Source organism: Balaenoptera musculus, chromosome 2 (genome assembly GCF_009873245.2).
Source record: "Balaenoptera musculus isolate JJ_BM4_2016_0621 chromosome 2, mBalMus1.pri.v3, whole genome shotgun sequence".
NCBI lineage: Eukaryota > Metazoa > Chordata > Mammalia > Artiodactyla > Balaenopteridae > Balaenoptera > Balaenoptera musculus.
Window position 1 is genome coordinate 164,666,149 of NC_045786.1, and position 9,481 is coordinate 164,675,629.

A 9,481-nucleotide genomic window follows, 5' to 3' on the forward strand; every position below is an offset into this window, starting at 1 on the left:
CTTTCCCCACCATTCCCTGTTGCTGTGGGAAGAAGCAGAGAGGCCTAGGACAGGAACGCTCTTCTCAAGACCGCTGGTGGAAAGAAGGAAGGAAACACGCAGAGAAACAAGGAAGTGCAATCGAGTTTTGCAATGAGGCCGGCTGCAGCAACGTGCCCTTCGTACAGGCCGATAAACCGAGGCAGAGGGAGGAAGCCAGCAGCATCCAGTTCTGCCTGTGACCCGAGCAAGGCCAAGTTCCAAGGATTGCGAGGCCACAGTCTCCTTGGGCGACGCCAGCTCTCTGCTCACACCATTATATTCATGCCCAAAGCCAAAGTGGTGAAAAAGCAGGGACCAGGCCTGTGCATGGGGATTTGTCTCCATGATGCCCCCCTTCTATGACATCTGTTCTCCTTCCACGGCCTGGGAAACGTCCCTCTCAAAGCCATCAGTAACCTCCATGCCAAACATTTAGCGACATTCCTTTAGTCCTCTGTGGCACTTAGAAAACACAGCTATTGACTAACTATATTAAGCAATGCCACCCGCAGCCCACCCCTGGCAGCCCCGTGAGCCCCAGTGACATCCACCCTCTGGGGTCATGGGGAAAGAGGCCCCTGGTGGCCTCTCGGGTCCTAAATTGCTTTTCCTGGCACCGTCCTGCCCTCTGCGCTCTGCCAGAGGACTGCAAAGGGACCTCACTTTACGAGAACCCAAGATTTAAAAGGAAAAGTATAAACAAGCTCACAACCCATGTGCCTCAGCAGTTGACGCTTTCCCAGGCCAACCTTGGGTCTAGAACATGAGTCCGTCTACAGCAGCGAGTCTCAAACACCACTTCCAAGCACACATCGATTGCAGAAAGGGAAGCATACACACACGACCCAAGAGCTGTGTGCTTCTTCAACTCCAATGAGCACACGATCACCTGGATTTTGTTCAAGTGCATGTTCTGATTCACTGGGCCTGGGGCAGGGCCTAAGACCCTGCATTTCCAGCCAGCAATGCTGTTGCTGCTGGTGTACGTGCCACTCTGAGCAGCAAGACACTAGAAACTGTAGTGAAACACAGACGGCTGTACTTAGAATCACTGAAGAGATTTTAACAATAAATACCTCTGCCTGCGCCCCACCCCAGACCAATGGATCAGAATTCTTGATGAGGGGAAGGGAACATGGAGAGAAAGTGAGACTCAGAAATAAATGAGTGGCACCTGGCATGGACCATGATGATAGTGTACAGTGAAACGAAGAGTATAATTTTAAAACCCTGTGCCTCTAAGACCAGCATAAAGAAATGCCAGAAATTAGAGTCAGAGAGAGAGAGAGAGAGAAAGAGAGAAAAGAGTCTTCCCCAAGATATTTGGATGCACGTGGGGATTGAGCACTATACCAAGATACAGAAAGAAATGAATCACAAAATTATCATCATCATTTATAATCAGGTACCCAATATTCTTTACAGTTTAAAAGAATAATAGCTACTATGCATACATTTATGAGGCTCCTACAGTGTGCATGCAGGAGCACTGTCAGTCCTCGTAACAGCCCTACGCTGGGTTCACACTTGTTTCCTCCCATTTTACACCCGAGGAAGCTGAGGGGCAGAGAGATTAAGGAATTGCCCCAAGGTCGGTGTGACGGGTGAGGCTGGAGCTGAACTCGGCCTCATGCTGTAAACCCACCACTGGTTTTTTTGTACAGCCCATGAGCTGAGAATGGTTCTTCCATTTTTACATGGTTGGGGAAAAAAGTCCAAAGAAGAAGAATTCATGTCATGTGAAAATTACACAAAATTCAGATTTCAGCGTGTACAGATCCAGGCTTATTGGCACGCAGCCACACCCATTCTTTCCTGTCTTGTCCATGGTTGCTTTCCTGTAGCAACAGAGCTGAATGATTGTGACAGAGACCGTATGGCCAGCAAAGCTGAAAATGTTTACATCTGGCCTTTTCCAGAAAAGCTTTGCTGACCCCTGCTCTGAATGGTTACCCCGTCTATAAATTCTCCACTTTTCTTTTTTTATACTTAAATGAGCGCTGTTTTTATCCTAAAACTACTAAATTCGAGCATGTGTAAAGTAGCTTTTATAGGGTCATATAACAAACTAATTGAGATTTCTGGAGGATGAATTCAAGCCCATGAATACAAACGTATTCAGTGCTCAGATGTGTGAGGCCATAAAAACATTTACAACAAAAGGAAATCTTATCCTTTCTCATATATGGATATGTAGCAACTGGAGGCTAGACCGGGCCTGGAAGAGGCAAGCAGCTGACTAAGAAAATCAAAATGACAAACTAAAGAGGGTGAAGTACCCGCCAAGTTATTTCCATGTGTTTGTAGGGTATATGAAACATTCATTTAGCAAATATCTCTTGAGGCCAATTACATACTCTGGGGAGTCAGAAGAAAGAAACACAGACTTTGGCCTCAAGAAGCTCATGATCTAGTGGGAAAATCAGGCGAGTACGTACAGAGCTGTATGAGACCATGAGAAGAGGATATCCTGGCAGGCATCCTGGAGGAGGTGAGTCTAGAATGGTGAATTAGCAGGTACTACATAGAAGTGTGGCTGTAAGACCCTCAAGGGCAGGCTTTGTGTGTTTCTCAGCTCTGTATTCCAACTGCTCTGTTGCAGGGCTGTGCCTGGCACCTGAGAGGCATTTCTTAAATATTTTTAATTCATGAGAAGGTAAGGAGGGAAGATGAGAGAATCACAGTGTAGGTCTCTGGGAGATAACCTTGGGTAGATTCTGGATTCTGCCTGGCTACCTGGGAAGACGGGGAGGATCCTGGAAGACTTTTCAGCTTTGTTTTGTTTTGTTTTAACGATAAAATGAATATACATTTATTAAAGGACATTTGGAAAAAAGAAACTATGGAAGAAAAAATTACCTAACAGTCAGGATTAGCATTTATTTCCTTCCAGTGTCTTTTCTCTCAACAGGTAACAAGTTTTTATTTTAATTTCGTGTCCTGCTTTTGCCTCTCTCATTGTCAGACTTTAAGCATCCTCTATGTTGTAACAGCCTTAAGAATCATTGGTTTTAATGACTGCCTAGTTGTCTGGTGACTAGACCATCAACTCATGTAACTAATCCCCTGATATTGGACCTGAGTTATTCTCTGGTTTTCAATCTTATTGTGAGGATTCAGCAATTCCCTTACGTACAGCACTGCCATGAACGTGTTAGCAATTATTATAGATAGTTCTGGATGAATGTCTTTATCCTTAAAGCTTACTTATGATTTTGTCCTTGGAAATGAGGGGAATAATGGGTTCAAACTCCTTCAGTATCAAAAAGTCAAAAGTATTTCCCAAAGGCTGAAACTGACTTCAAACTTCCTGGGCAGCTTTTTAAATGGTGATACCTACTCAGAAGCAGCCTTCTCAGTTTTTCAGCTGTTTTTAGTGCAAAGGGGCTGAGTTTTCATATGTAAATGACATCAGGTACTAAGTCTCTGAGTTACCTGCACGAAGTCCTTCTTTGACAGGTGCTGACTCCCTTTTAAGACACCAGTCAGACCCCAGTTGTTTACCGTATTTACGTGCAGCCCCCAAATGTTGCCGGATCAAGCAAATAAAAATATTGGAGGTCAGTTACATTGGAATCTCCGATAAACAATGAATAATTTTTTGGTATAAGTATGTCCCAAATGGGCTGTGAGGTACACTTATACTTTAAAAAAGTATTTGTTGTTGAGATTCAAATTTAACTAGGCCTCCTGTATTTTACCCAGGTGTATCTAACCCTACCCATGAAGAGCCCATCCAAACTTTGAAGCCCCCTCATTGTGAATGTGACCTTCATCTGCCCCCCGGGGTTAGTTCCTTCTGTTCTCCTGGGAGTGGGACTATCCCTGTTGATTGGATGCCAAGGGTCCTATCCCCGATGTCATATTAAGAAAGCTGGGCATGGCCTAGAGGAGTTGGCTTTGTTTTGTTGCGTAAAGATTTTGCCTGCTTATATTAGTGGGTAAATGTTTGTTTTCTTTTGGGAGAGCCAGAAATATCCAGGCAGGCCTGGCCCCAGAAGGCTTGATGGAATAGGTCAGAGCAGCTTCTTCCATGGTGTCCTTGAGGAAAGTCCCTCATGGATTTTCAAGGCCAGTGGAAAGAGAAAAGAGCATTTTAGCCTTAAGAAGCAGACAGTCGGGGGCCGAGGGATGGGGGGTGGTCAAGCTTAAAGAGATGTCAGGGACCATCTCCCCAACATGTTGGTGTGAAAGGACTCTAAAAGCCTGCTGGGGGCTTCCCTGGTGGCGCAGTGGTTAAGAATCCGCCTGCCAATGCAGGGGACATGGGTTTGAGCCCTGGTCTGGGAAGATCCCACATGCCGTGGAGCAATTAAGCCCGTGCGCCACAGCTACGGAGCCCGTGAGCCACAACTACTGAAGCCCGCGTGCCTAGAGCCTGGGCTCCGCAACAAGAGAAGCCACCGCAATGAGAAGCCTGCACACCACAACGAAGAGTAGCCCCTGCTCGCTGCAGCTAGAGAAGGCCGGCACGCAGCAACGAAGACCCAACGCAGCCATAAATAAATAAATAAATAAATAAAATTTAAAAAAAAAAAAAAAAAAGCCTGCTGGAAGCTCTCTGGACCCCTTTCCTGACAGGCCTCTGTTCACCCAGAGTGCTCTCCTCCATTTTGCATCCACACTCCGACTTCCAGAAAGCTCTTCTGTCTTTTGTACCCAACCTGAGACTCCCTCTGACTCCCTCTTTAGAACTTTTCATCTTCTAACCTAAGACTGAGGTCACCCCGAGGAGTCCTTCTCTTCCAGCTTCTGCAGTGTGAGCGCTGACCTCCCTCCTGGGCTCTGACCCGCGGTCACCCAGCAAGACTCTCTGTCCTCTGATTGCCCTTCAGAGAGGAGCAGATAGTCATCCCACCCGTACCCACTGGCTGGTCTTCTATCTCCAGGCCAGAATGGCCCCATTTCCTCCAGCTGGATGCTCTCTTCTGAGCCTGCTCCAGGCTCACCTGAGCCCACCTGGGTCTGCCTGGCTGCCTTAAGGCAGAGTCAAAATCTCTTCCCTTGAGAGAGATATGTCTGTTTACGTGGCCTCGTATCAAATTAGCTTTTTGGACTGGTTCTACCGCTTCCCTTCATAGATAAGGAGGCTGAGGCCAAGTAGCCTGCCCAAAGTCACACAGCAAATGGGTGGCGGAACAACACCTTGAACCCGGGTCTCTGGCTCCTAAGCCGGACTTCTTTCTGCTGTCACACACAGTCCTGCCCAGAGTGTATCAGGAGGGGTATATAGCCTGGAGGCTCTGCGTGTGGATAGTGAGGGCCTGGTATTCAAAACCCAGGCCTTACGCCTGGTGGATGCATGACACTGAGAACCTTTCGCAGCCTCTCTACTGAGATGATTCTGCACACACTCTTTTTTTTTTTTTTTTTTTTTTAATTTATTTATTTATTTTTGGCTGTGTTGGGTCTTCGTTTCTGTGCGAGGGCTTTCTCTAGTTGTGGCAAGCCGGGGCCACTCTTCATCGCGGTGCGCGGGCCTCTCACTGTTGCGGCCTCTCTTGTTGCGGAGCACAGGCTCCAGACGCACAGGCTCAGTAATTGTGGCTCACGGGCTTAGTTGCTCCGCGGCATGTGGGATCTTCCCAGACCAGGGCTCGAACCCGTGTCCCCTGCATTGGCAGGCAGATTCTTAACCACTGCGCCACCAGGGAAGCCCTGCACACACTTTAATGTTGAGTTCTAGGGATGGAAACTAGGGTGCTCTTGGACACCACTCATGGATCCACTCCCTCACTGAGCGCCCTCCATGTGCCAGGTGTTGTTCTGGGCACTGGAGATGTGGCATCGAAAGAAACAAAGCCCTGCCCTCCTGCAGCTCACATTCTAGTCTCAGACACAAGCAACACAAACAAAAAACGTAGACCACTGTACAAGGTCAGGGAGTGGTGTGTGCGGAGAGGAAAAATCAAAACGGGGGCCCACCTATGGTTCTCACCCTGGACTCTCGTGCCAACTAGCGGACATTTTGACAATTTCCAGGGCTTTTTCTGCTTGTCACAATAAGGGCGGGCAGGTGCATAGCAGGTGTTTAGCTGGCTGGTGCAGGCACACCAGACATCCTGCAACGCACAAGACACGTGAAGCAATGAGGGGCTGAAAACTGACCTCCTTCGTGAAACTCTGGAATATCCCAGCAGACATCTATGTAGGTGAAAAATCTGCTTATAATTATATGAGCCTAGAACCTAACTTGGTTTTATAAATAAGCAGCAAGTATTTTATACACAGATTTATCACTCACTGCATCTTCAGGAATTCAAGAACTATGTATACAGAGGGAAGGTTACACTATGTTTTGTTTGGGATTCCACCAAGAGTTAGTTGTTCACTGTTTTAGGAAATCACATCTCTGTAGAATCTGAGTCAACACGTTGTATCTTTGTGGCTGTCACATTTATAAGAACTCTAGGTATAAGTGCAGAGAGCTGCCAGAACATCTATTTGTTAAAATACATATTAAATTATTAAACATTCATTTCCTTTTATTTTTCCCTTAAATTATTGTACATCCTATTGATTTTTTTTAAAGTACGTGCTTAGGTAGGTTTTATTTTATGCTTATGTGAATTTATTTTATGCTTATAAAATGTGATAAAAGGGGGCAAATGTGCTAATGAGCAGAGGCCCTACAGGGGGAAGGAAGGAGCCATGAGCATATCTGGGGAAGAATGTTCCAGGAAGAAGGAACAGGGTCTGTGAATGGGGGCGGGGGTTTGGTGGAGAGAAGACCCATGGAAGGGAGGCTTGTCAGCCATGGCAAAGACCATGGACTCTGTCCCTGGCCCTAGGTCAGCGCTGAGGATTCAGGGTTGAGCTGGCAGGACAAACATGTCCCAGGGGCCAGGACCAAGCAGGAAAGGGACATAATTTAACTCCTCTTTTTTTAAAGCTCACTGTGGTTGCCTGATGGGCAGTGGCTAGGAGGCTACTGCAGGGGTCCCGCCTTGACAGTGGCTTGGATTAGGGGAGGAGGCCAGGGTGGTCAGATTTGTGATGTATTTTGAAGGTAAAAACCCACAGAATTTGTTGATGGAAATGTGATTGAAAAAAAACACACACACAGTAGTCAAGGACTCACTCCTCAGAGAAAGGGTGACAAAAGGAGGGAGCTGGCTAATCTACACGGGATATTCAGCTTTCCAGTTAGGAGATTAAATTGAGAGAGGTTTTGCACTTTGAAAATACAAAGGATCTCTAAAAATGTAAAAAATTAAGCCTAATTAAAAAGCACTTGTTAGCGTATGTTTAAGCTGGGCGGTAGGTCTGGGGGCTGGGGATTATTTTATTACTATGTCTTATGACTTGCATATGTATGTTACTTTTTTTTTTTTTGGCACCTGTTAAATATCACACAGCGGTACTTTTTAAAAAGCTCGGCACTGACATCTTTTGTGCGCCCAGGACTCTATTTCCTGGACAAAGACAGAACTAGCCAGAGCATGGGTAGCGTCAGACCAACAGGTGGAGGTCAAGAGAACACTGAAGTGAGAGGTCAAGGGCTCAGAGCAGGATAATGGAGCCAGTGGAGCTGGACATCAAGGGCTCAAGTTCTGGCCTTGATGTTTGTCACGTGACCTTGGGCAGGTTCATTCACTTCTCTAAGATTATATGGGTTTTTTTTTGGTTTTTTGTTTATTTATTTATTTATTTTTGGCTGTGTTGGGTCTTCGTTGCTGTGCGCGGGCTTTCTCTAGTTGCAGCGAGCAGGGGCTACACTTCGTTGCAGTGTGCGGGCTTCTCATTGCGGTGACTTCTCTTGTCGAGGAGCACGGGCTCTAGGTGCGCGGGCTTCAGTAGTTGCAGCACGCAGGCTCAGCAGTTGTGGCTCACAGGCTTAGCTGCTCTGCATCATGTGTGATCTTCCCGGACCAGGGCTCGAACTGATGTCCCCTGCATTGGCAGGTGGATTCTTAACCACTGTGCCACCAGGGAAGTCCTCACTCATGTCTCCAAAACTCAGTGTCCTCATCTGTAAAATAAGGACCATCACAGTGCCTCCCCCTAATATTACTGTGAGGACTAAAAAGAGATAATATATGCAAAGCCACCAGCACAATGCCTGGCAGGGATGCCGCTTTTGTGGTTGCTGTTGTACTTGAGGATGGGATCAGAAGACGAGAAGGGTGTTAGCTGGATGCTCTTGAAGAACAGCTACCTGGGCGCTGGGCTCCCCAGTAAGTATAGGAGCCCCCACCCAGGGCTCTTGCTGGAGAAGCATCCAGTTTTCGTGCTTCCAGCATCCTCCTTCAAAGGCGTCCTGCAGTCCAGGCCCTTTGATTAGCACCTTCTTTCTTCAAGCAGAAGGCAAATCCAATCTCAGCTTCCCTGTGGCCCAGGGTTAAGGGGGAAATGTTTTCTCCAGAAGGTCACTTCGTTCTGTATCTATAAGCAAGCTAAACGGGAGGCCAAATTATAATGAGGAGGCTATTTGACGAGCAGGGGGAAGTAAAGGGATTGAGAATATCTTAAGATGTGCATCTGGTCTCTTCCCCCTTCCCTTGGTCAGGCTGGGGACATGGTAGGGCCAGGCTCGAGGAGGGACCTGAGTGGTCAAGGGATTGGTACATACAGGCGGACCAAGCAAACATGGAAGTAGTGTGGAAATAATGGGATCCAGTTTCTCACCATCAGAGAAGAGAGTAACGTCTGATGGAAAAGAGGGAGTGCTCACTTCGGCAGCACATACACTAAAATTGGAACAATACAGAGATTAGCGTGGCCTCTGCGCAAGTATGACATGCAAACTCGTGAAGCGGTCCATATTAAAAAAAAAAAGGGGGGACTCCCCTGGTGGTCCAGTGGTTAAAACTCCAGGCTTCCAATGCTGGAGGCAGGGGTTCAATCCCTGGTCAGGGAACTAGGATCCCACATGCCGCATGGCGAAATAATTGATGTATACAAAATGTATCATTTAACTGTGCAATACAATTATTAAAAAAAAAAGAAAGAAAGAAAAAGAAAAGAAAAGAGGAAAAGACTAGAGTAAACCCTGAGTGTTGAATTGGAATTAGAAATGTTGATGTAAACTCATGGTTTTTAAATGGATGTATAGATGCAGGAGTTTGTATTAGATGCATGTATTAACCTATACACACAAACACATATATATATACACATGTATTTCCTACTCCTATCTGCCGGAAAACCTGGAAGCAGTGTCAGCTCGGTATCGATAAGCATACATAGCACACAGGTCATGGTGTTTTTCTTTTTGTTTTTTTTTTGGCCTCACCACATGGTATGCGGGATCTTAGTTCCCTGACCAGGGATCGAACCCTCACCCCCTGCATTGGAAGCACGGAGTCTTAACCACTGGACAGCCAGGGAAGTCCCCAGATCATGGTTTCTAATCACCATTCTCCACCAAAACCACTAAAACTCATTATTCAAATGATTGAGTCCAAGGCTGAGGCATGGAAATTACAAGATGAGCCTGGAACACCTTGTGCCAAATGTA

The 9,481-nt window shown here is 46.5% G+C and overlaps 1 non-coding gene across 1 annotated transcript; it reads left to right on the top strand.

Annotated features, from left to right (window-relative positions):
- Positions 1-8,687: 8,687 nt before the first annotated feature.
- Positions 8,688-8,791, top strand: LOC118891402. Its single transcript, XR_005018983.1, has one exon. It is a non-coding gene; the product is annotated as a U6 spliceosomal RNA (small nuclear RNA).
- The last annotated feature ends 690 nt before the right edge of the window (positions 8,792-9,481 follow it).